The 8,170-nt window shown below is 46.9% G+C and overlaps 3 non-coding genes across 3 annotated transcripts; all 3 read left to right on the forward strand.

The window, feature by feature from the left end:
- The first annotated feature begins 3,123 nt into the window (after positions 1 to 3,123).
- trnar-acg lies at positions 3,124 to 3,196 on the forward strand. The gene has a single exon. It is a non-coding gene; the product is annotated as a tRNA-Arg (tRNA).
- Positions 3,197 to 4,709: 1,513 nt separating this feature from the next.
- trnar-acg lies at positions 4,710 to 4,782 on the forward strand. Its single transcript has one exon. It is a non-coding gene; the product is annotated as a tRNA-Arg (tRNA).
- A 1,906-nt stretch (positions 4,783 to 6,688) lies between these two features.
- On the forward strand, positions 6,689 to 6,761 carry trnar-acg. The gene has a single exon. It is a non-coding gene; the product is annotated as a tRNA-Arg (tRNA).
- Positions 6,762 to 8,170: the final 1,409 nt, after the last annotated feature.

Consider the following 8,170-nt stretch of genomic DNA (forward strand, 5'->3'; position numbering starts at 1 on the left):
CCGGCTGAGGCATTAGCCTGCAGCAAGGCGTTCTTCCCGGCTAGCGGCTGCGCCTTCATGTCACATTGGGACAGAGACAGCTGCCTGCTATGAGAGACCTTTACTACAGAGCTCCTAGGAGTCTGTAGTAAGAGATCTTTATTAGGTGAGCTAAGGCTGCGCCTTGCTACCTCTTCCCTTTTCCTCTCCTGAGCGCGCTCAGCAACGCACTCTGGGTGGGTTGAGCTACACTCAGGATGGTGAGGGGGTGCCATAGAACGTGAAGTGTTCTGTACCTTATGGAATACGTGTCTTTCTTTGACAATGTCAGTGAGACTCCGCTCTTTATTCACATAATTACACACAATGCCCTCCACGCCCTGAACAGTGGGGTGGGGGGGAACAGTAGGGCCCTCTCGCGTCACGCGCCGGGCCGTCCTCTGCTCTCTCCCCTCGTCTCGTCAGAGATGCCGCCTCTTTTGGGAGACCTTCTGGTGCTGCCAGGCTGGCTTCTGGACGACCTCTCTCGCCGGCGGAACCGACGCCGTCACCGTCGCTGCTGGAGGGCCGAGCCCGCTCTCCTGCCGCCTGGGGTGTGCGCCTGTCGCCTGGCCCTTCGCCTCCCAGCGGATTTACTGGGGGCGTTAGAGGTGGACGGGTTGGCTGGGGCTCTGCTGGCCTTCATTGCCAGCGGCAAATGCTTCGCCAGGTGCCTCCTCTCCTCGTCCAGCTTGGCGATGCGCTCTGTGGCGTCCTTCACAGCGAGGCCAAATAGGCCTTCGCTGGAGACGGGGGCGTTGAGCAAGGATGCTCTGTCGGTCTCCTTCATAGCCGTCATCGACAGCCAGAGGTGCCGCTCCGTGACCACCGGGGTGGCCATGGTCCTGCCCGCACATATAGCGACCGCTTGCGTCAGGTGGAGGATGGCTCCGGAAATCCTGGAGGCCTCCTCCACTTCCTCGCTGGTCATCTCAGACCTGCCCGTTGTGAGACGGGACAGGGAGGCCGCGAGGAGGGCGATGTTGTTCGCCGCCGCAACGCTCTGGGCTCCCAGCGTGAAGGATTTCTCAGCCAACTGGGCTGTGAACCTGTCCTTCTGTGCTGGCAGGGTGGCCTTCTTGGAGGCTGCCCAGGGACTCGAACCCGGCACTAGGAACGCCGTCATGGCGCCCTCGAGCCTGGGGATTCCCCTAGCCGCCCACTCATATCCAGCCACTCTGGTGAATGGGGTGTACACTCTGGCCGTGAACGCGCCGCCAGAGGTGCCCCACGAGCCCTCGACATATTTGCCAGAGAGAGGCAAGGCTGGAGCCATTGGCTCAGCCGCCCTTCTCGGCTTGGGAGTAGGGGCCGCCCTCCATCAAATCCACCTCCATCGGAGGGGGAGGTGGGGGGCAGCGCAATCTCCAGTCGAGTGGCCGCCTTCTCAATGAGTTCGGGAAAGTCCGAACGCAGAGAGGCAGCCGCGAAGGACAGAGCCTCTGACCTAACAGAGCTCATGTCTTCCTCGCACAGGGAACCTTCAGACCTCACGCTTCCCGATGGAAAGGGGGTCTTAAAGGCTGGCGCCAGAGCTCTGGCTTGCCCCACTGGGACATCCGGCTCGGCGCTCTCCCCGTCATCCTCTGATTCCGCACTGCCCGCTGATGCCTCTGAGCCAGAGGCGAGCACGGACATTGCATCATCAAGAGGGACATCCTCCTTGAAAACGCCCAGCGCTGCTTTCTCTCCTTCATAGGAAGGAGAGCGCAGGAGGCGCAATTAGGAGGGTCGCCGAGACCATCCTTGGCATGCAGCGGTCCCAAACACACGAAACATAGGTCGTGGGGGTCCGTGGTTGCCATGGAGGTACAGCGGCACAGGGCCCTGAAAAGGGCCTTTGGGGGGTGGATAACTTGGCGTGCTCATTTAGAAGACGTTGACGGCTGGCAGTCAACGCACTAAATTCTTCTTGAGTCTTCTAGGCTTCTTCACTCTAGTCCAGTCGCTGAAGATAATGGGAGGCAGATTGATGGAACGGGGTTCCTTATATAGGGACACCTGTACTCCTATTGGCTGTAGGTGTGTGCATAAATTTGCTTCAGGCTGTTCTGCCCTAGGGCAGAGGGTAAACCACTAGGAGCATAGCTCCCCTATGGGGCGGAGCTCCACGATATAGAACTAATCGTTTAGGCTGATTCTAATCTGGCTCCTTCAACTGCACAGAGAGAGTGGATGCTCCTGTATCTCTGTGCTGCTCCTTTCACCTCTAGACTTCTCCATCCAACTATTACCACCTCCAGACACCTTTCCTCTGGACTCCTTTAGTGTGTGTGCGTCACTGCCCAAAGTAAGTGGACTTAGTGGAGCCAGACTGTCTTTGTGTATTAGTTTATGTACCTATTGTATTCTATGTAACAAACCCTTATTACCTGTTTACTAACTATTCAACTGTTATCCAACTGGTATTTGGTGTAATTTGGTTAGTATAATCTGTTGCAGAAATATGCTTTACCATGTTGCATAGCCATAATGGCGTTATGGTCTAGTTATGAGTAGTTTTACTGTTGTGGCCAATCGTCATAGCCTACTTATTTGCCATTGAAACCTAGGCCTAAAATGCCTGCCGGCCACAGTTGCAACAACCACATTTACAGTGTTGACCAACATTGGAGTAACGACAGTTAAGTTCACGAGGCATTTAGTTATATTTCTATTATATTTAGGGGGGGAAAATACATGCAAATCAAATTGTATTTGTCACATTCGACGAATACAAATGGTGTAGACTTTACCGTGAAATGCTTGCTTATGAGCCCTCCCCAACAATGCAGAGTTTAAAAATAAAATAGTAACACAAGAGTAATAAAATACAATACACAAGAATAGAACTATATGTATGTTATAATGAAAAAATACAGTTTCAACAATAGGTCTACTGGGCAAAATGCTCGACGAGTAGTTGAATCAGATAAACGCCTAAAAAAATGCATCTACGAAAATCTTTGATGTCCCGGAATATTAACAGCAGGGTGAGAACCAATCATATAGCTGTCCGCCTCCGAAGAAATTACGCACAAGCCAATCACAGACGATTTCACTACAAGAAGTTACAAGAAAGTAACCAATGATAAAACAGCAATGGCGGACGCTTTCATCAGAAGCGGGCTTGTGGCGCAATGGATAACGCGTCTGACTACGGATCAGAAGATTCTAGGTTCGACTCCTGGCAAGCTCGTTCATTTTATTTTTGCTCCATCCATCCAAATCCCAAAACGAGATTTTCACATGATGTGATGTCTATTCAGTTCGTCCAAATTAAAAGGCTCTGCAGAAAATATACATTGTTATCACCAGAGAGGCATATGTGAAGCTAAGTGGTCTAAGGCACTGCTACGCAGTGCTAGCTGTGCCACTAGAGATCCTGGTTGGAATCCAGGCTCTGTCGTAGACGGCCGTGACCGGGAGACCCATGGGGCGGTGCACAATTGGCCCAGGGTAGGGGAGGGAATGGCCGGCAGGGATGTAGCTCAGTTGGTAGAGCATGGCGTTTGCAACACCAGGGGTGTGTGTTCGATTCCCATGGGGGGCCAGTATAAAAAAATAATATATGTACTCACTAACTGTAAGTTGCTCTGGATAAGAGTGTATGCTAAATGACTAAAATGTAAATGTTGGCTATGGGGGTGCCGGGTTAGCAACATTAAGAGCCAATTTATGCTTGATCCTGTGGGCGGAGGCGCCATATGGATGGTGTGATGCAATCGCGGAGGCATGCAGAGGCCAAATTGAGCTCCATACAGCATTGCTTTGCACCTCCCAAATTTTGTAACAATGTGGAGGGCTCCATATAGCTCTGCATTTATATGATTGGTTGACGGTAGGTGTACAAACACAAACTCACTTCTTTGACAACTTTTTTCACAACAGCTCTGCTCCATGAAGCACAAGAAGTATGAATGCCCTGACTTCTTCAAAGGCAAAAAAGAAAGGAGGGTGGTTGGTCATGTAATGCGAATGTTTAACAACCCAAAGGTTTTGAGTTCAAATCTCATAATGACAACTTTAGCATTTTAGCTAATTAGCTACTTTGCAACTACTTAGCATGTTAGCTAATCCTTCCCCATAACCCTAAATGTAACCCTTTTAGCTAACCCAATCCTTAACCCATTAACCTAACACCTAAACTTAATTAACATTAACCCTAACCCCTAGCCTAGCTAACATTAGCCAGCTAGCTAATGTTAGCCACCTAGCTAGAATTCGTAACATATTGTACATTTAGCAAATTCGTAATATATCATACGAATTGGGTATTGGACATCCACAAATTAATACATACCATACGAAACATAACATATCATACTAAATGGAGCGTCTTCGGATTTAGTTACAGAGTAATACAAAATGCTCTGAGACCAGGTTGCAAATCGAGCTCTGTCTGACTCTGTACCACACGACCTCCCAAATTTTGTAACAATTCTGAGGGCTCCATATAGGTCCGCAATGAGATTATTGGTTGACCGTAGGTGGGGGCGGTACGTCCTGTAAACACAAACTCCCTTCCTTGCCAACTTCCTTCACAAAAGCTCTGCTCCACGAAGTATGAATGCCCTGACTTCTGCAGAGGCCGCATCTCAGTAAACGCTGTATGGCTATTGCAGACACTGGATTTACCATGCTGCTAGCTATTTCACTGCCAAGAATTTAGCAATAAAAAACTAGCTATTTTGGCTATGTCTTTGAGTAGGGGGCTTGTGGCGCAATGGATAACGCGTCTGACTACGGATCAGAAGATTCTAGGTTCGACTCCTGGCAAGCTCGTTCATTTTCTTCTTGCTCCATCCGTCCACATTCCAAAACGAGTTCTCACATGATGTGGTCTATTCAGTTAATCCAAATCAAAATAAACTGCATTGTTATCACCAAGAGAGGGATATGTGAAGCTAAGTAACGTTAACTAGCTACAGTAGCTAACGTTAGCTTTATTCCACAGTCTTTGTTATCATCACCCAGGCTATTCATAACACAGTTACCAACCCCAAATCGGGCCCGGGTTGCTGTACTGAGTGAGATAAAACGTTCAGAACATTGTCGATATTTCAGTAGGAGTGGGGTGATTTGTTATGGGGGTGCCCGGTTATCAACACAGACAGTAACTTTAAGAGCCAATTTATGCTTGATCAGAAAATATGGTCGGAGGCGCCATATGGATGGTGTGATGCAAATCGTCTCCGGAGGCACGCAGAAGCCAAATTGAGCTCTATACCACATCGCATTGCTCCTCCCAAATTTTGTAACAATGTGGAGGGCTCCATATAGCTCCGCATTTACATGATTGGTTGACAGTAGGTGGGGGCGGGAGGTCCTGTATAAACACAAACTCACTTCCTTGACAACTTCCTTCACAACAGCTCTGCTCTGCTCCATGAAGGCCAAGAAGTATGAATGCCCAGACTTCTGGAGAGGTCAACAAAAAAACGAAAGGAGGGTGGATGGCCATGTAATGCGAACGTCTACCAACCCAAAAGTTGCGAGTTCAAATCTCGTAACAGACAATTTTAGCAAATGTTCAACTAATTACTACTTTTTAGCTACTTTGCAACTACTTAGCATGTTAGCTAACCCTTCCCCTAACCTTAACCCTTGTATCTAACCCTAACCTTAACCCTTTAACCTAACTTTAAGTGTCAGTTGTCAGAGCAGCTTACAGATCACTGCACCTGTACACAGCCATTCTGAAATTAGCCCACCCAACTACCTCATCCCCATATTGTTATTTATTTTGCTAATTTGCACCCCAGTATCTCTATTTGCACATCATCTTTTGCACATCTATCATTCCAGTGTTAATTACGAAATTGTAACTATTTTTGCACTATGGCCTATTTATTTATTGCCTTACCTCCATAACTTACTACATTCGCACACACTGTATATATATTTTCTGTTGTATTTTTGACTTTATGTTTTGTTTACCCCATATGTAACTCTGTGTTGTTGTTTTTATCGGACTGCTTTGCTTTATCTTGGCCAGGTTGCAGTTGTAAATGAGAACTTGTTCTCAACTGGCTTACCTGGTAAAATAAAGGTTTTTAAAAAAACAACTTAAAAACCTAACTCCTAACCTTAACCCTAAACCCTAGCCTAGCTAACATTAGCCAGCTAGCTAGAATTTGTAACATATCATATGTTTAGCAAATTCTAAACATATTGTACATTTTGTAAATTCGTAATATATCATACGAATTGGGTGATTGATATCCACAAATTAATACATACCATACGAAATGTAACATAGCATACTAAATGGAGTGTCTCGTATTTACGTACAGAATAATACGAAATGCTCCGAGACCAGGTTGCAAATCGAGCTCTGTCTGTACCACACAGCCTCTCAAATTTTGTAACAATGCTGAGGGCTCCATATAGCTCCGCAATGAGATGATTGGTTGACGGTAGGTGGGGGCGGTACGTCCTGTATATACACAAACTCCCTTCCTTGACAACGTTCTTCACATATCTGCTCTGCTCAACGAAGTGCAAGAGGTATGAATGCCCTGACGTCTGCAGAGGTCGCATCTCAGTAAACGCACTATGGCTATTGCATACACTGGATTGACCATGCTGCTAGCTTTATTCCAGCCAATCACATACAATTTCATTACCAAGAAGTTACCAGGAATTGGCCAATTACAAAATAGCTATTTTGTAGTGTTTTATCAGAAGCGGGCTTGTGGCGCAATGGATAACGCGTCTGACTACGGATCAGAAGATTCTAGGTTCGACTCCTGGCAAGCTCGTTCATTTTTTCACCCCTTAAATTGATCAATGTCTTATCCAGGATCGTTGTATCAGTATTATAAATAATTGTGTGCCCTCTGTAGCAGCAGAACACATTTATAGACTATGTGCGGGGGCGTAGGGTCAGTCTGTCCTATCTGTGTACAGTGTATTCTTCTTATAATCTCCACCCCGCACAGCCATAAGAGGGCTGGCCACATAGAGAGCCAATTTAATTACTAGAGGGGCTGTCATAAATCCTCAAAGTTCCAGAATGTGGTGAAACCAGTCTAATTGGAATTAATGGCAGTAGAGGCATAATCCTGATTTTACTTATGCAGGAAAATAAAAGGCATGTGATATATCAGAAATTGTGTAATATAATTATTGTCAACCTAAGATAGTCATAATTATAAATAGCTTATATACCAATTTTCTGTATAAATAGCCTCTAAAATACACGATATATACAGAAGTATGTGGACACCTCTTCAAATTAGTGGATTTGGCTATTCAGCCACACCCATTGCTGACAGATGTATACAATCGAGCACACAGCCATGCAATCGCCATAGACAAACACTGGCAATAGAATGGCCTTACTGAAGAGCTCAGTGACTTTCAATGTGGTACCATCATAGGATGCCACCTTTCCAACAAGTCAGTTTGTCAAATTTCTGCCCTGCTCGAGCTGCCCCTGTCAACTGTAAGTGCTGTTATTGTTAAGTGGAAACGTCTTAGAGCAACAACAGCTCAGCCGCAAAGTGGTAGGCCACACAAACTCACAGAATGGGACCGCCGACTGCTGAAGTGCGTATAAATCATGTCCCCAGTTGCAACACTCACTGCCAAGTTCCAAACTGCCTCTGGAAGCAACGTCAGCACAATAACTGTTTGTCAGGAGCTTAATGAAATGTGTTTCCATGGTCGAGCAGACGCACATAAGCCTAAGATCACCATGCACAATGCCAAGCATCGGCTGGAGTGGTGTAAAGCTTGCCGCCATTGGACTATGGAGCAGTGGAAACGTGTTCTCTGGAGTGATGAATCAGGCTTCACCAGCTGGCAGTCAGACAGACGAATCTGGGTTTGGCCGATGCCAGGAGAACGCTACCTGCCCCAAGTTTGGTGGAGGAGACATAATGGTCTTGGGCTGTTTTTCATGGTTCGGGCTAGGCCCCTTAGTTCCAGTGAAGGAAAATCTTAACGCTACAGCATACAATTACATTCTAGACGATTCTGTGCTTTCAACTTTGTGGCAACAGTTTGGGGAAGGCCCTTTCCGGTTTCAGCATGACAATGCCCCCGTGCACAAAGCGAGGTCCATACAGAAATGGTTTGTCGATATCAGTGTGGAAGAACTTGACTGGCCTGCACAGAGCCCTGACCTCAACACCTTTGGGATGAATTGGAATACTGACTGTGAGCC

This window comes from Coregonus clupeaformis, unplaced genomic scaffold, assembly GCF_020615455.1.
Source record: "Coregonus clupeaformis isolate EN_2021a unplaced genomic scaffold, ASM2061545v1 scaf0302, whole genome shotgun sequence".
In the NCBI taxonomy this organism is placed as follows: domain Eukaryota; kingdom Metazoa; phylum Chordata; class Actinopteri; order Salmoniformes; family Salmonidae; genus Coregonus; species Coregonus clupeaformis.